Here is an 18,940-nt window from a genome sequence, read left to right as displayed (position 1 = left end):
CTAAATGGAAGTGGGAGCATATTTCAATGGATTTTGTGTCGATTGCTGTGACTCAGAAAGAAAGATTCGATATGGGTGATTGTTGATAGATTGACAAAGTCAAGACACTTTATTCCAATGAATAGATTTTTCACTTAATAAGTTAGCGAATTGTATGTGTCGAGATTGTGAGACTACATGGAGTTCCAATATCTATCATTTCGATCGGATCCGAGGTTTACTTCAAGATTTTGGAATAAATTGCAAGAAGCCTTAGGCACCAGATTGAATTTTAGTCTGACATTTCATCCTCAAACAGATGGACGGTCGAGCGAGTGATTCAAATTTTAGAAGATATGTTAAGATGTTGTATACTCGAGTTTGGTGACAGTTGGGAAAGGTATTTACTGTTGGTGAGTTTGCTTACAACAATAGCTATCAGTCTAGTATAAAAATGACACCATTTGAGGCTCTTTATGGTAGAAAATGCAAGACTCCATTGTGTTGGTCAGAATTGAGTGAATCAAAAATAGTTGGGGTTGATTTGATTCGAAAACCAAGAGAAAGTCCGGATTATTCGAGATAGTCTAAAAGTCGCTTCAGATCGTCGAAGTCATATGCGGATTTAAAACGAAGAGACATAGAATATGCAATGGGTGATCGAGTATTTTAAAAGTTTCACCATGGAAAAGGGTGTTACGATTTGGTAAAAGGAAAATTAAGTCCGAGATTCATAGGGCCATATGAAATTGTGGAAAGGGTTGGTCCGTGGCTTATCGTTTGGCTTTACCTCCTGAACTTGAGAAGATTCATAATGTGTTTCATGTGTCTATGCTAAGGCGGTATAGGTCAGATCCTTCACACGTAATTCCCCATACTGAAATTGAGCTTCAACCAGATATGACTTATTCAGAAGAACCAGTGAAGATTTTGGCTCGTGAAGTTAAGGAATTGCGGAACAAAAGAGTACCATTGGTTAAAGTATTATGGCATCGACATGGTATGGAGGAGGCAACCTGGGAAACAGAGGAGTCAATAAGATCACAGTATCCAAATCTATTTTCAGGTAACAAATTTCGAGGACGAAATTTTTAAAGGGGGGGAGAGTTGTAACTACCTAATTTTCAAGGTGGTGTCGGAAATGGTGATTTGAGATCACTAAATTCGACAAATAAGATTGAACAAGATAGTAATTTAATATTTATGAGTCAAGTAAGAATTTAGAAGAATTTGTGAAATGGTGAAATTAGTGAATTAAAAGAATTTATTAGGTCAAACGGGTCAAAAATGAGGTATCGAGACCTCAAAGTTGAAAATCGAGCTATAAATATTTTTATAAATATTTATGGAGTGTCATTGAGTTAGTATTAAAGTTTCGTTAGAAAATTTTAACGTTTGGATGGCTAATTAATTGAAAAGGATTAAATTGAAAATAGCACAAAATTTGTTAAATTGTGAGTAAATAGCTTAATTATTTAAAAAGATGGATTTAAAGAGCAATTAGACCCAAAGGTTAATGGCTGGACGGTTTGGGTATGAAATAAGCAAGAAAACAATGTGAACAAGGGGCAAAATTGGAAATAGATAAAAGTTAATAGTTAAATAATGATGTAATTGAAAAATCTAGACATTTTCTTCATAATTTCTCAGCCAAAACGCCATAGAAGGTCTGTAGAAAGCTGGTTTTCATATTTTTACATCATGTGAGTCTAATTCTTGCTTTTTCTTGATAATTTTATGTTTTTATGACTTTTACAATTAGGTCCACTTGTAGAATTCATTAGTTTTTGATTTTATGGGTGAAATTGGAAGTTACCCTGGATGGATAAGGAATTTTATGATGAATTATTATGAAATTTAAGTTCTAATTTCATATTAAGGTGGTTTTATTAAGTGATTTTGATAGGAAATGATATTTAGGACCTAATTGTGAAAAAGTTGTGAATTGAAGGTTGCTGTTGAAATTCAGAATATAAAAGGTTTTAAATAGTTTATAATGATAAAATAAAGTGTTAATTGAGAAAAATTAGTTCAATTGATGGGTGAATTGAGTAGGGACTAAATTGTGAAAACTGTAAATTTTGGGGTAAAAGTGCAATTTCGAAATTTGAACAGCATAAATTGTGAAGTGAAATAGAAATCAAATAAATGCTAATGAGTAGAAATATTTTATATTATAGATCAAGAATCCAAAGAAGAACGAGGAAAAGAAAAAGTTGCAGAATAGTCCCAAAATTTCAATATCTTCTACAAATTAGCCGGTAAGTTCATATGGTTGAAATTAGATGTTTATTTGTGAATGATTGAAGTATATAATGTGTTATTATATACGAATTTGTTGTGGGATTGTGTAGATTTTGTTAATGAAAGAATAAATGTGGAAATGCAAATTAGGAAAAACGCAGGATTGAGTACGTTAAGTATCGTGACGTGTGATGAATTGATGGATAAGACCATGGTTGTTCCATGGCAAAGTGTGAAATGTAGGTATGGTATCATCCATACTGAGTTGTGAAATGTAGGTATGGTATTATCCATCTTGAAATGTGAAATGTAGGTATGGTATTATCAAATCCATCTTGAGTTAAGAAATGTAGGTATGGCATTTCCCATACCGAGTTGAAAATGTAGGTATGGTATTTCAATGAGGAAAACCATACTGAGTTGTGAATCGTGGCATTGAGCAACGACGTACTCAATTTCGTAAGCCGTTTCCTAATTTGATTATAAGAAATAAAGAGAAGTGATCCAAATGGAAGAGATTGAGTAGTTATTCTTGTTGAGCTCAACTATGTGAATTATTATAACAATGGTTGTGAATCGCAGGAAACTTTAGTAAATGTTTTGGTATTGTTTGGAAATATTATGTTTGGTAAGCATTACTTTTAACCTATGAACTTACTAAGCTTCAATAAGCTTACTTGTGTTTGTTTAATATTTTTATGTAGATTGACTTGAAGTGAAGTGGGTAGATCGGATCAACACAACAAAGCACACTATCCAGATCAATTCCAATAGCTTTTGTTTTATGTTTGAAGATTTATATGGCATGGATAGAGTTTGAATGAATTGAAGTAAAGATGTTATAAACTAGTTAACAATATTTGTACTAAAATAGTTTTCGGTAAGTAGCAGTAGTTTGACTTTGAAAAATCACTAAAAATAGTAGAAATGGAATTAAATAATGAATAAATTATGGAATCGAATCTCGATGAGTCTATTTTCATATGGAAGAAGCAAAACAGATATATGAGCTATATTTTATGAGATGTTTAAATTTTTGTGAAACAGGGCCAGAGCAATTTCTGGATCCCCTGTTCTGAATTTGGAAATTCACCATAAATTTTACAAAGATAATTAGAAGTCATACTTTATATGTACAGATTCCTTATTGAGTCTAGTTTTATTAGAGACAAACGGCATAGTCATTGAAGCTCTGTACAGAGAGATATCTGATTCGTAATACAAAAAGGTCAGAGTAGTTAAACCCTGAAACAGGGGAGATTTTAAATAATAAACTGTACTAATTGGCTTGACAAAAAATTCTAGAAAAAATTTGGTAAGTAGATATATGAGTATAAATTCAGAGAAAATTTACGGATTTGGATTTCGAGTTTTATAACTCGAGATATGAATTATTTAGCAACTATGACACAGTTGGACAGCTTGTCTGGAAAGTGTGATATAAATTGTTTAAATTTGTTTAAGTGCTCAAATAAGTTTAGTAATGCCTCGTGCTTGACTCCAGCGACGGTCTCGGGTAAAGGGGGCGTTACAGAACGAGTTACCTGGGAATTCTTTCAGACCAAGTTCCGAAAAAATACATAAGCCAAAGATTCCACGATCAGAAAAATAATGAGTTTCTAGAATTGAAACAAAGTCGGATGACCGTTACTGAGTTTAAAAGAGAATTCGTACGTTTAAGCAAATATACCCGGAAATATGTGTATATTGAAGAGATCATGTGTAAAAGATTTGTTGATGGATTGAACGAAGACATAAAACTATTTTTCGGGATACTTGAATTGAAAGAAATCGTAGTATTGGTTGAGAGGGCTTGTAAAGCCGAGGATCTCAGCAAAGAAAAGAGAAAAGCTGGTTCAGAGGCTAGAGATTCGAGAAAGAGATCAATGAATAAACCTTATCATTCCTCGTCAAAGAAATCTCGAGATTATATTGATCAATCGATAGCTTTAGCGGGATATCAGAATAGAGATCGTGAAAGTAATATACCAACTCTAATAACAGAGCTTGTTACAGTTGTGGTTCATGAGATCATTTTATAAACGATTGCCCAGAGTTAGGTGAAAAAGATAATGCCCAGAAAACGAGGCCGAGTAACACTGTAGCTAGAGGTAGACCACTGAAAAACATGGGAAATGTGAGTGGTAGTAGAGGTGTGACATGAGACACTGCAGTGATATCTGATGCTAGAGCACCTGCACGAGCCTAAGCTATTCGAGCATGCGAAAAAGCGTCATCTATAGATGTTATTACCGGTACTTTTACTCTCTATGATACTAAAGTTATTGCATTGATAGATCCAGGGTCTACTCATTCGTATATATGTCTAAATTTAGTATCCAGTAAGGCTTTACCTATAGAGTCTACTGAATTAGTAATTAGAGTATCGAACCCCTTAGGCAAGTGTGTATTGGTTGATAAAGTGAGCAAGAATTATCCATTGATGATTTGGGGTAATTATTTTCCAGCCGATTAGATGTTGTTACCATTTAACGAGTTTAACGTAATCCTGGGTATGGATTAGCTAACGTTGCATGATTCTGTTGCATATTGCAAACGAAAGATGAGTGATTTGAGATGTCAAAGCAATAAGATTATTCAAATTGAATTAGATGATTTGAACGGATTGCCAATAGTGATTTCAGTAATGTTAGCTCAAAAATATGTGAGAAAGGGTTGCAAAGCTTATTTAGCTTATGTGCTTGACACGAAAGTGACTGAAAAGAAGATTGAATCAGTGCCAGTTGTTTGTGAATATTCAGATGTGTTTCCTGATAAGTTACTGGGTTTACCTCCGATTCGAGAAGTTGAGTATGGTATTGAGTTAATACCAGCAACAACTCCGATATCGATAGCTCCATACCGAATGGCTCTGACAGAATTAACAGAATTAAAGTCTCAGTTGCAAGAGTTGACCGGTAGAGGATTCGCACGACCGAGTTTCTCACCTTAGGGTGCACCTGTTTTGTTTGTGAAAAAGAAAGATGGTATGATGAGAATGTGTATTGATTATCATCAGTTGAACAAAGTGACTATCAACAATAAATATGCTCTGCCCCGAATTGATGATTTGTTTGATCAGTTGAAAGAAGTTACCATATTTTCGAAGATAGATTTGAGATCAGGCTATTATCAGTTGAGAGTAAAAGACTCAGACATTTCGAAAACTGCTTTCCGAAAGAGGTATGGACATTATAAGTTTTTAGTTATACCTTCGGATTAACGAATGCACCTGTTGTTTTTATGGATTTGATGAACAGAATTTTCAGACTATATTTAGATCGATTTGTTGTCGTATTCATTGATGACATTTTAATTTATTCACGTGATGAAACTGAGTATACTGAACATTTTAGAATAGTGCTACAGGCTTTGCAAGATAAACAGTTATATGCGAAGTTTAGCAAATGTGAATAATGGTTACGAGAAGTTGGTTTTCTGGAACATATTGTATCAGCATCTGGTATCCGAGTTGATCCGAGCAAGGTTTCAACTATTTTGGATTGGAAGCCTCCAAGAAATGTTTCTGAAGTCCACAGTTTTCTGGGACTTGCGGGTTATTACTGAAGATTTGTAAAAGGCTTTTCGATGATTGCGACTCCGTTGACGAAATTGCTTTAGAAAGATGTAAAATTTCAATGGTCTGAAAACTGTCAGAAAAGCTTTGATCAATTGAAAGCTCTATTGATAGAAGCTCTGGTGTTAGTACAACCAGAATCGGGTAAAGAGTTTGTAATATATAATGAAGCATCATTGAATGGTCTGGGCTGCGTATTGGTGTAGGAAGGCAAAGACATAGCTTATGCCTCAAGATAGTTAAAGCCGCACGAAAAGAATTATCCTACTCACGATCTTGAATTAGTTGTGATTGTGTTTGCTTTGAAGATTTGGCGTCACTATCTATTTGATGAGAAATGTCATGTTTATTCTAACCACAAAAGCTTAAAATATTTGATAACTCAGAAATATCTGAATTTACGACAGCAAAGATGGTTAAAGTTGTTAAAAGACTACGAGCTTCTAATTGATTACCATCTGGGAAAGGCAAATGTTGTTGTTGATGCTTTAAGTCGAAAATCATTGTTTTCATTGCATGCGATAAATAATCAGTTAACTTTGTCTGATGATGGTTCAGTTTTAGTTAAGTTGAAAACGAGATCGTTATTTATTCAGCAGATTTACGAAGCTCAAAAAGTTGATAATGAATTGTTAGCAAAACGAGCTCAATGTGATTTGAATACTGATTTAGAATTCCAATTTGATGTTGAAGGATGTTTGAGATTCAGAGGCCGAATATGTATTCTGAGAAATTCGGAGTTAATTCAGATGATTTTAAATGAAGCTCATAGCAGTCGGTTATCTATTCATCCGGTTAGTACTAAAATGTATAATGATCTGAAACAGCTTTATTGGTGGCATGGTATAAAACAAGATATTTTAGACTTTGTTCCGAAATGTTTGTTCTGTCAACAAGTTAAAGCTGAACATCAAGTGCCATCCAGTTTGTTACAACCGGTTATGATTCCTGAGTGGAAATGGGATAAAGTAACAATGGAATTTGTTTCGGGTTTTCCCCTATCTTCGAGAAAGAAAGATACGATTTGGGTTGTAGTTGATCGATTGACGAAATCAGCTCATTTTATTCCGGTTCGATCTAACTACTCGCTTGATAAATTAGCTGAGCTATACATTTCAGATATTGTGAGATTGCATGGGGTACCATTGTCTATTATATCAGATAGAGATCCGAGATTCACTTTGCATTTTTGGAAGAAACTGCAAGAGGCTTTAGCTATGAAATTACATTTCAGTACTACTTTTCACCCGTAGATGGATGGTCAATCTGAGCAGATTATTCAGATTCTCGCAGATATGTTGAGATGTTGCATTCTTGAGTTTGAAGGTACGTGGGAACAGTATTTTCCATTAATTGAATTTGCTTACAATAATAGTTTTCAGTCGAGCATTAAAATTGCACCGTATGAAGCCTTATATGGTAGAAAATGCCGTACAACTTTGTATTGGACTGAGCTAAATGAGAATAAGATTCACAGGGTTCACTTGATAAAAGAGACTAAACAGAAAGTAAAAGTGATTCGAGATAGTTTGAAAGTAGCTTCCGATCGTCAGAAATCATATGCAGATTTGAAATGAAAAGATATTTAATTTGAGATCAGTGACAAGGTCTTTCTGAAAGTGTCTCCTTGAAAGAAAGTACTTCGATGCAGTTGTAATGGTAAATTGAGTCTGAGGGTCATCAGATCGTATAAAATCATAGAGCGTGCCGAGCCAGTTTCGTATAATTGTTATTGCCACATGAGCTAGAAAAGATACACAACGTATTTCACGTATCGGCACTACTAAAATACAGATCAAATCCTTCGCATGTTATTTCCCTGACTGAGGTTGAAATTTAGCCTGATATGTCTTATGAAGAAGAACCGATATAGATTTTAGCTCGTGAGATCAAAGAGCTGAAGAATAAAAGAATAGCATTAGTGAAAGTATTGTGGCATCGAAACGGGGTTGAAGAAGTTACGTGGGAACTCGAGGATGCTATGAGAAACCAATATCCAAACCTATTCACTGGTAAAATTTTCGGGGACAAAAATCCCTAAGGGGGGAGAGTTGTAACAGCCCAGTTTAGACCCTAGTCGGACTAATGGTTTCAAGACCACAAATCCGAGTCAAAAAAATATTCTAATATTATTTTCTATGTTTATAGTATGTTAATTTATATGTGTGAAAGTTTCGTGTGAAAATTTTATTGTTTGTGTGCTCGATTTGATAAAATTGCTTAATCGCGTAAAGTGCAAAAGTGATTTGCTAATAGCTAACAGTGTTTAATGCTATGCTTTGTGAAACATGAGGTCCTTATTATGTAATTGGGCCATGGATAGTGGGATTGGTCATAAATGACCTTAAAATGGATGAATCATAAGTTATTAAGCCAAGGGTAGAATAGTAATTGATGCATTAAGGTTAATTAATTAAAACAAACAAATTAAATTTATCATTTTCTTCATTCATCAACCGAAAATCAAAAGAAAAGAAAAGAAAAATACCAAGCTAGGGTTTGGCACTTGCAAGCCTCAATTGGTATGTGATTTTTGCTCGGTTTTGATAATTTTTACGTTTTTGTTATTGTTGCTTTGTACCTATGCCTCAATTTCAGAATTTGATGATGAATTTGAGCTATACCATTGATGAAATTGTGAGCTTTGTGATGTTAGTTGATGGAAAATGAAAGATATGTGTTAGGTTAATATATTTTGTATTGGGTGATATTCGATTGAACAATCATAATCCTTAAGCAACTCGATCCATCTCCTTTGCCTAAGGTTCAGTTCCTTCTGAGTCAGCAAATACTTGAGACTCTTATGATCTGTGTATATAATACACCTTTCTCCATACAAGTAATGTCTCCAGATTTTAAGTGCAAAGATCACTGCTGCTAACTCCAAATCATGAGTGGGATAGTTCCCTTCGTGAGGCTTAAGTTGTCGAGACGCATAAGCAACCACCTTACCCTCTTGCATCAACACACAACCCAAACCTACGTGTTATGCATCACTGTACACAGTAAAATCTTTCCCAGACTCTGGTTGAATTAACACAGGTGCTTCAGTCAGAACTTTCTTCAACCTCTCAAAAGCTTTTTGCTGCTTCTCCGTCCATACAAACGGTACTCATTTCCTTATGAGTTTTGTGAGAGGTGCTGCCATCACAGAAAAACCTTCCACAAACCTTCTGTAGTATCCTGCCAACCCTAGGAAACTTCGAATTTCTGAAACCGACCTAGGTGGCTTCCATTCCAAAATTGCTTCAATCTTTCGAGGATCTACTTTAACCCCCTCTGCAGAGACCACATGCCCCAAAAAGGTTACCTCCCTCAACCAGAACTCACACTTGCTGAACTTCGCATAAAGTTCCTTCTCCCTTAACACTTGTAACACAGTGCGGAGATGCTCATCATGTTTTGCTTCGGTCTCAGAATATACCAGAATATCGTCAATAAAGACGACCACAAACCGATCCAGAAATGGTTGGAACACACGATTCATCAGATCCATAAACGCTGTAGGAGCGTTTGTTAGTCCAAATGGCATAACCAGAAACTCATAATGACCATAACGAGTCCTGAATGCTGTCTCATGAATATCTGCCTCCTTGACCCTTAACTGATGATATCCAGATCGAAGATCGATCTTGGAAAATACCGAAGCTCCTTTAAGCTGGTCGAACAGATCGTCAATCCTTGGCAGAGGGTACTTATTCTTAATCGTCAGTTTATTCAACTGGCGATAATCAATGCACATGCGCATCGTCCCATCCTTCTTCTTCACGAATAGCACCGGTGCTCCCCGTGGAGACACACTTGGCCTAATAAAGCCCCTATCCAACAATTCTTGAATTTGCGCCTTTAACTCCACTAACTCCTTCGGTGCCATCCTATATGGTGCAATGGACACTGGTGCTGTCCCAGGCAACAGGTCGATTCCAAATTCGACTTCTCGGTTTGGAGGTAATCCCGGAAGCTCCTCTAGAAAGACATCTTGGAACTCTTTTACAGTTCTAACCTTATCCACTGTCAGCCCCTCTACATCTGTTTGACTTACAAATGCCAAATAGGCCCTACAACCTTTCCGAATCCACTTTTCAACCGTCAATGCCGATATCACATTAGACAAATAGTCCCTTCGTTCACCTATCACCATAACCTCATCCCCTTCCGTGGTCCTTAGCACCATTCGCTTAGCAGCACAGTCTAGAGTCGCCTTATGCCTAACAAGCCAGTCCATTCCCAGAATGAGATCAAACTCTCCAAACGGCAACTCCATTAGATCGCCAGGAAAGATCCTACGTTGAGTTTCTAAGGGTACATCCTTATACAGCTTGTCTACCCTAACCGAGTGACCCAAGGGACTTAGCGCAGATACCCCACTCACTATCTTCTCAGAATGCACTCCCAAAGACCCAGATATGGCACACGCAACATAAGAATGAGTAGATCCAATATCCACTAAGGCAGTATACGGCATATTAGAAACTAAAACGTATCATTATGACATCAAAAGTCGCCCTCCTTTCGACGACGAGCTGCATACACCAACGCTGGCTGTCGAGCCTCAGCATTTCCGGCTCCCCTGCCAGGCGCCCCTCGACCTCGACCATTTCCATTTCTGCCCCTACCTTGTCCACGTCCTCTCGGTGGTTGTGGTCTACCTCTCATGGGTTGAACAACCCTCTGTACAGCAACCTGAGACTGATCAGCTCTCTATGGACAGTCCTTAACTCTGTGCTCCATAGATCTGCATCGAAAACAAGCACCAGAACGTTTCCTACACTCACCCAGGTGTACCTTACCACAGTCCCCACAGATTGGCGGTCTAACCACATTCATCGAAACGGCTCGAACTGGCTTCTCCACTCTCGCCCTTTTGACATTCTTGTTTGCTCCACCCGAAGGTCCAGAATCTCTTCGAAAATGGTTCTGATCTTTCTCACAATTCTGCCTCTCAGTACGCTTTACCTCCTCAGCGATCTTAACTTTTTCCACCAGAACCGCGAAGTCACGCTCCTCTCGAGCAATCAGACCTTAAGGTCATCTCGAGTCCATCCTCAAAGCGAACGCTACGCTCATACTTCAGAGCAACTATTCCCACAAAGATACCTACTTAGCCTCGAAATTCACCTCGTACTTCAAGAATGCTTTTGCCTCCTTGGACCAGATTCAGAATTCTTTCTCTGAGCGTCCACATAACTCGCCCCAACATACTTCCCTTAAAGGCCGTCTTAAACAGCTCCCAAGTGACCCTATCACCGGGGTTCCATCCTCACGGTGAGCCACCACCGATAAGCCTCATCTCGCAAACAACGATCGGCCCCTTCACCGCTCCACGTAATGTCCAAGTCATCCATAATTCGTTCCGTGGCCTCCAACCAATATTCTGCCACATTCGGAGCTGCACCAGATACACCCCTAAAGATCTCTGCTCCGTTAGCCCGGAGTCGTTCAGAAATTGATCCTCAAATTTCGTTGCCCGAACTTGCCCCGGCAACCCTTTCCAGAACTCGAAGCATAGCCTGCGACAGGGCGTCATCCCCGGCACCATGATCATGTGATTCTACTTCTGTTGCTGATGGTATCGGTGCTTCTGCCGCTTGCATATGTCCCGAAGATGAATATCCCGCTCGGGCTCTTCCTCGGCCTCGTCCACGGCCTCTACCTCGAGCTGCTCGCGTACTCATATCGTATTATCTGATTACAAATTTTATGCATTAATATTATTCCAATGTTTATTACAGATGTTTTATGATTCAGACAGTAATTCAGAAATGGGTTTTCGTAGAATCGACGTCTAGCTATAGTTTCAGTCTTTTAGCAAGCTTTTCTAGGGTTTCAGTAGCATCCTATCTAGAGTATTCTAGTAAAGTTTCATCTGATGATAATTGAAATATATTCAAAAATTCAAAATACTTACAGGCTTGGGCCGGAGATTCGGAATGCCACCTTCAGGAGTCTAGATTTTTTTTTTAAAAACCAATTTTTTTTTCAAAATCTTCGTTTTTGTAAACCAATTCCACAGCCGAGTTGTTGCAACCTAGGCTCTGATACCACTAAATGTAACACCCCAAACCCGGCCTAGACGTTATGACCGGATCCGGTGCCCCACATCGATGCGTTCAAAACGTTCTGTATTACTTAAGTTGGAAAACTTAGTTGGTGTTGCAAAAGATACTTTTAAAAGTAGGTTAAAGTGATTAGAAGATATGCACCAGGTAGGAAACCAGGAAAAGAGGAGGTGAGTCCGTCAGACTGCTTAAGTACCAAGCTCCCTTCGGATCCAATCCTAGACATGCACACCACCATTGCCACACCTTAACGACTCGTATTATTTTGAGAAAACTGTCTGGTTATGTCTATCTTAAGAAAATGATTAAGTTTGAAAACGTTTGCTTAGCGGAAGTCTTATTTGTAATCGTGTTATTTTGAAATCCCTTAATGTTTTTGAAAACGCGTCCTAAAGCTAACCCATTTTCCTTAGTTATCATAGTTTTTTTCATCAGAATAAAATAAAATAATAAAAGTAATACAAAACCATAAAAATAAGTAAGCGGCCTTATTACACTTAAAACCCAAAACCATAAATGAAATTAAAAGGACGTCCAGTTCACCAGAAAGAAACCAGTTCAGAGACATGTGGCGATCCAATCCTCACACTCAAAGCCCACTATGGTTGAGGATTACTGCGATGATGAAAATAAGGGTGAGTTTTGGGAAACTCGGTGTGTAATTCAACCCAACCATAGCCTAAATCGGTTCAAACCACGAGAGTAATAAGTTGGCCTCGGCCGAGCAGATATCAAAATAAAGCCCATAAGCCCGAATGATCGAATAGATATATCATGCTTATGCGAAACACAACCATATCCAACCACATACACCCCATACCATCCTTTCGCCATGTGGGGAGACTACTCGACCCACCCAACCGCTACACACCACGTAAATATGCAAAGCATGGTTGCGGATACGAAAAATGTGACAGAGTCACCAGATACAGATATGTTGTGGCAGTGCCACCAGAACAGATATATGTGGCAGGGCCACCAGAACAGATAGTTTGTGGCATAGCCACCAGGACGCTTCCTCCATAATATAACCCATGTCCCCATGCAACAGATATACATTCATGGCATACATCATACAGATTTAATTCATCATACTTTTCAGACAAAATTAACCCTAGGGGTATAGAGGTCATTTTGCATACATAGGGGTATAATGGTAATTTTGCATACATAGGGGTATAATGGTAATTTTGCATACATAGAGGTACTCTAGTACATCTAACTATTTCTAAGGTTTTCATGCATATCGTAGCCATTAAGTTTAGCCAGAAACACTTACCGAGTGTTCTTACCGAATTGGGCCAGTTTTGGCCCATTAAGCCTAAACTATCAAAACGCACGAAATAGAGCGTACTGCAGTTTTATCACTTTTGATTACCAGTAATAATTACCCATACGTCTTACGAGCATTCGCACACTCGCAAGTGCCCAAAATATCGACTTTTCGGCATTTCGACTTTTCGACTTTTGCCGATCTAGCCTATGAGAGGGTGTCAGTTACACACTTGTTTTTGGGATTTCCTCGACGAGATTTACACACGAACTGCCTACAATCGAATCACTTAATATTACTCCAAATATCGAAATAAAATTGAGTATATAGTCCCTTACCACATTCGGCCAAACATGCCTAAAACCCTTATTGCTCTTACCTTACTGCCGAACTATGGTTAACTCCAAAGATCCGATCGTTCCACCTGTCCAAGCCCTTGATCAACCACCTCTAAATCACATTATTACCAAAACAAAATAGTTATTACGACACCTCAGGATTACAAGTCCAAATCGACAACCTCCCTAACTTTTAGGGATTTCGGCTTTTCCTAAAATATGTAAGAAGACTAAGTTTTGGAGAAGACTTACCACCAATTCCTTAGTGAATGATTCCAATGAGTTTCCCACTCGATCCCGATGTAGATCTAAGCCCTCAGATGATAACAAAATTTGATCTTTCAGTGACTTCAGTATTCGGCCAAGTCCCTTTTAATGTGGGGTTTTCGGCTTTTTGCAACTTGTGTTTAGAAAGGTAAAACGAGAGGGTTTTGCTATGGTCTTGTCGTCAAAACTTGAGGTTTTAGAGGGCTGGTGAATCGGCCACAAATGATGAAGAGAAGAGATGTGGTTTTGGTTATAAGAAATCGGCACAAAAGAATCAAGCTTTGGATTTCGCTTTTTATGGCCAAAGGCTATGAAGGTTTTGAAACGGTTGAAGGAAAATGGAGATGAACAAGATGGTAGGAAGGTTCGGCAATGGAGGAAAGAAGAAGGAAGATAGATGGAGAGAAAAAGAAAAGAAAAGAAGGAAAAGAAGGAAGAATGGTCAGAAAAGAAAAAAACGGCACAACACTTCTAAATGCCGAATTTATACCTAGCTTTTGACCTAGCCGAAATTTTCCCCCCTAAAGAAACCCTTGGCCGGCCAACTCTTGCTCCTCAAGAGTCCACTATTCGCCAACACCATCCTCCTTGATCAGCTCCTAAATCCTCTCCTTATCCCTCCTTACTCAATCTCTGAGCAATTCAAACTCCTCCCGATGACTTTTACTTGGCCCATTACTTACCTTTTCTGCTCATAAAAATTAATCCCTTGATTTGTCATTATTGTGGCTTGAACACTGGTCCTCCTAGCTTCCACACGCCACTTATAGCCTTCCCAATGGCGTCACATGCCACTTCACCACTAGCTTCCTTGTGATCTATTTTACACAATTAATTCCCCAAAGCCTAATTTACGTAACCCTTTCTCTTATGGAATTAAAATTAATTAAAACTATCGGGTTTTATCCTAAGCTTGGGCCTTCTAGAGGCCCACTATCACAATTAACCCTACACTTAACAAGCTGAACACAGAATTTTCAATTTTACAAACTTTTTTCAGAATTCTCAAAAATTTGGGGCGTTACAAGTGAAGTCAGTATGTATGCTCTGTTTTGCCACGACATAGACACACGGGCATGTCTAATGTCGTGTGAGGCACACGGCCTATTCACATGGGCATGTGACCCTTAAATGCTTAAAAATTTTTCAAGTTTCCTAAAGTTTGCAAATGTTATCGGTTTAGTCCCGAACCATTTCTAAGAATGTTTTAAGGTCTCGTGGAGCTATATAAGGGACATTGTAAATTATTTGTAAGGTCTTTGATTATAAATACTTAAATGGATGTGAATGATGTGATTTGATCGGTAATACCTCGTAACCCTATTCTGGCGACGGATACGGGTTAGGGGTGTTACATCCTTTGCAACTGAGATTAGTCAATTAGACCAGATAAGTGATTTTATTGCTCATACATTTTTTATAGATGAGGATCCAAAAACCTATGATGAAGCTATAAAGTCAATAGATGCTAGGTTCTGGAGAGATGTCATTAATAATGAGCTAGAGTCTATTATGTATAATCACACTTGGGAAGTGGTAGACTTGCCTAGAGGTTTTAGACCTATTAGTAATAAATGGGTCTTTAGAAAGAAACTTAGACCAGATAGGTCAATACAGAGATATAAGGCAAGACTAGTTGTAAAAGGATTTACTCAGAAATTTGGAGTAGATTTTTTTGATACGTACTCTCTTGTGACTAAGATAACAACCATTCGTGTGTGTTTTCTTTTAGCTTCTATTCATAATTTGCTGGTACATCAAATGGATGTAAAGACAGCTTTCTTAAATAGTGATTTGGACGAGGAGATCTACATGGAGTAGTCTCTAGGATTAGTAGCACCTGGTATGGAAGATAAAATTTGCAAACTCAAAAAAAAATTGTATGGTCTCAAACAAGCTCCAAAATAATGGTACAAGAAATTTCATAAGACTATTCTTAGTTTTGGTTTTTTTATTAATGGTGCAGATGCATGTGTGGATTATAAAAATTAATCAGAATAAACTTTTCTATCTCAGATTCGTGATTTCGCAACCACTATTCCGTTTAGGCCCTATTTTGGGATGTTACAATTGGAATGCTCTAAAGCGTTTGCTTAAATACCTTTGTGAAACCCAAATTTTGCCCGGGCCCAAAACCAGACACAAATAAAACCAAAACCAAAAAAAAAAAACAAATAAAAACTAAATATTAACAGTCCATTGTCTTTTTTTATTATACACCCCAAGCCCAAAATAACCAAAAACTTAAAGGCCCAGAACGGCCCAAAATCTAAACAAATCTTGGCAAAAGAAAAAAGGAAAGTAGAAACCCTAGCCGCACCCTTTGCTGCCCTCCTCTGCCACCACCTGCTCCACCACTGTTACCTGTAGAGAAAAGCAACACGCAACAGAGAAAACAGCAAAGAACAAAAGCAAAAACAGAGAAAAGACAACATAAAATAATAATATAATGTATTTTATTTTGGTTATAAAGACTGAAAATGATTTGTAAAGAAAGGATATCAAATACAAAAAAATAGAGAAGTTTGATTCAAAGATCAAAGGTTTTTTTTATTTCTTTTTTATTTTCTTTTTCTAAAATAAATGAATAAATGAAATAAAAAAACTTTACCTAACGATTTGTCTCCACTTCGCCGTCGAACGTCACCTGCGTTCGAATGCCCCGAGACCCATATGGGTTTTGAAGAGGGTTCAAAAGGCGATGAGGGTTGTTGTATTTTCGCGTAATATTTCCTTTTTATTTCTAAATAAATCGGATTTGAAGGTGTTTTTTTTTTTGTTTTGAAAAGAAAAGAGGATTGAAAAGGACCGAAAAGTCCCGATTTTGTGCACTTTCAGCCGTCGTCTAAGGCGGAGCCACTGCTGAGGCTCGCTGGAGATTGGCCGGATTCTGGGTTGATACCCAGAGAGAAAAAGAGAAAGAATTATTTTTTAGAAAAGTTGTAAAAGTTATTTTTGTGTTAAAATTTTAGTATTTATAGTGTAGCCCGTACGACGTCATTTTAACATTAACCCGAGACCCGACCCATTTGCCTTAAGGATCCACCTGTTTTTTGGTGAATAGGCTATTTGCGTGCGCGGTCCCTCCACTTTTGCACATGTTCCGTTTGGGTCCTAATTTGATTTTACTATTTAATTTCTTATAATTTATGCCTTTAATTCTGTTTAAGTTTCAATTCTGCCCTTTGAATATTTATGTTCATTTTTATATTTGTTTATTGTTTATTATTCTTTTAAATACCTAGGTTTAATATTATTTATATTCTTTTACTTTTAAAATACTTAACTTTACTATTATGTATGTTTGTTTTATTTATTTGCACAAAATTTCAGCATCGTCATTATTCTTATTTTTATTTCTCGTTGCTTATTTATTTCTTTGCTTATTTTTACACTTTCATATTTTGTTTATTTATTTTTCTTCATCATGCATGTTCCATTTTTATTTTAATCATTTATTATTACTATGATATGATTACTAATGTCAAAATTATTATTATAATTATGTTATTACTGTTACAATATTTCTTCATTTGCTCATTATTTATCATTTTATCTACATAGCCTTTTAAATTACCTCACTTTCACTATATCATACATTGTGTTTAGATAATTACTCGTTTCTTCCAAACAAGTTAAACGCACATTATTTTAAACATTACACTAATTTTTACCCGAATTCGTAAAAAATGAAAATTTTAAAAATAAGGCAATGTTTTATATTTAGAGATTCGAGAAGTCGTACCCTAACTTACTGGGTTTCGATTTTTTCTTATTGAACCTAAATAACCGAATATCCTTTTAAAATGAATACATGAGTTTTAAATAAAAAAGGCTTGTTCTCAAGGATTCGATGTGTTGTGTCCTAACTTTCTGGATGTAAAATTTTTGTCACCTCGAGATGAGGTCTTTAACATACCTTTTAATTTATCAAAATGATTTTTTAAGTAAAATAACATCACCACAAAGAGAGATTGTATTTTAAAATCTTTTCAAGTTTTCAACTTTCGACACTGAGATTTTAATTAATCAACTAGGTACCAATTTTGGGCGTTACGATGGTGCAATCCTTCCTCATGCGTAACCGATTCCCAAACCCATTTGTTGGATTTTTGTAGACCGAAAAACATTGTTTTAATAAATTAAACTATTTATTAAAATAATCAAATTACAAGGTGATCCGATCACACCTCATCAAAAAGGATTGGTGGCGACTCTCATATTCGTTTTCGTTTTCAAAATAAAGTCGACCCTTTTTCAAAAAAAATGGTTTTGACAACCTTAAAAGTACTATAACTTGGAAATTGGAATTTTTTTTATAACTTGGAAATTGGAATTTTTTTTATACTCTACAGTTCTAGAGGGATATTGTGGCGCAAACTAGGTAACTGATAATGATGATGTTAGCTCTACAAGTAGGTATGTCTTTACTCTGAGTGGAATAGCTAGTTCTTGGAAGTTTGCTAAATAGACGTGTATTGCTCACTCCATGATAGAATCAAAGTTATAGCTCTGGACTTAATCAGGCAAAAGGCCGAGTGGCTTAGGAATCTGCTTGCAGATATTCACTTATATAAAAAATCAACACCTCTCGTATCTCTATTATGTGACTTACAAACCACAATTTGCATTGCTAGGAGCCAAGCTTACAATGGTAAGAAGAGGCATATCCGAATAAGACATGAATCTATGAGACATTTAATAAAGAATGAAATACTTGCTTTAGAGTACGTGAGGTCTAAAAGGAACCTAGTTGATCCACTAACCAAAATGTTAAGTAGGAAAATGGTTCTTAATTCGTTAAGGGGGATGGGTCTTAAGCCCAATGGTTGAGGAATACATGTGGATATCCAACTTAATTTTCTAAGTTAAATATGGTCAACAAAACCATGGAAAGACTCGTAGTGTACATTTTACCTATCTCTATGGCAAATGATGTACATGCATAAGGTTGAGTTCTTACTCTCAATGAATTCAATCCTATTCAGATGGACTTGATGAATTCATTGATATGTGAGGTTGAGTTTCTTACTCTTAATGAGTTCATATCCCAGAGTTTGGATGGACCTATTCAGATGGACTTGATGAATTCATTGATATGTGAGGTTGAGTTTCTTACTCTTAATGAGTTCATATCCTAGAGTTTGGGTGGTCCTATTGAGACGAACTTGATGAATTCACCGAATTTAAATTTGAGAGGATG

This window comes from Gossypium arboreum, chromosome 4 (genome assembly GCF_025698485.1).
Source record: "Gossypium arboreum isolate Shixiya-1 chromosome 4, ASM2569848v2, whole genome shotgun sequence".
In the NCBI taxonomy this organism is placed as follows: domain Eukaryota; kingdom Viridiplantae; phylum Streptophyta; class Magnoliopsida; order Malvales; family Malvaceae; genus Gossypium; species Gossypium arboreum.
This window is presented reverse-complemented; position numbering follows the sequence as displayed.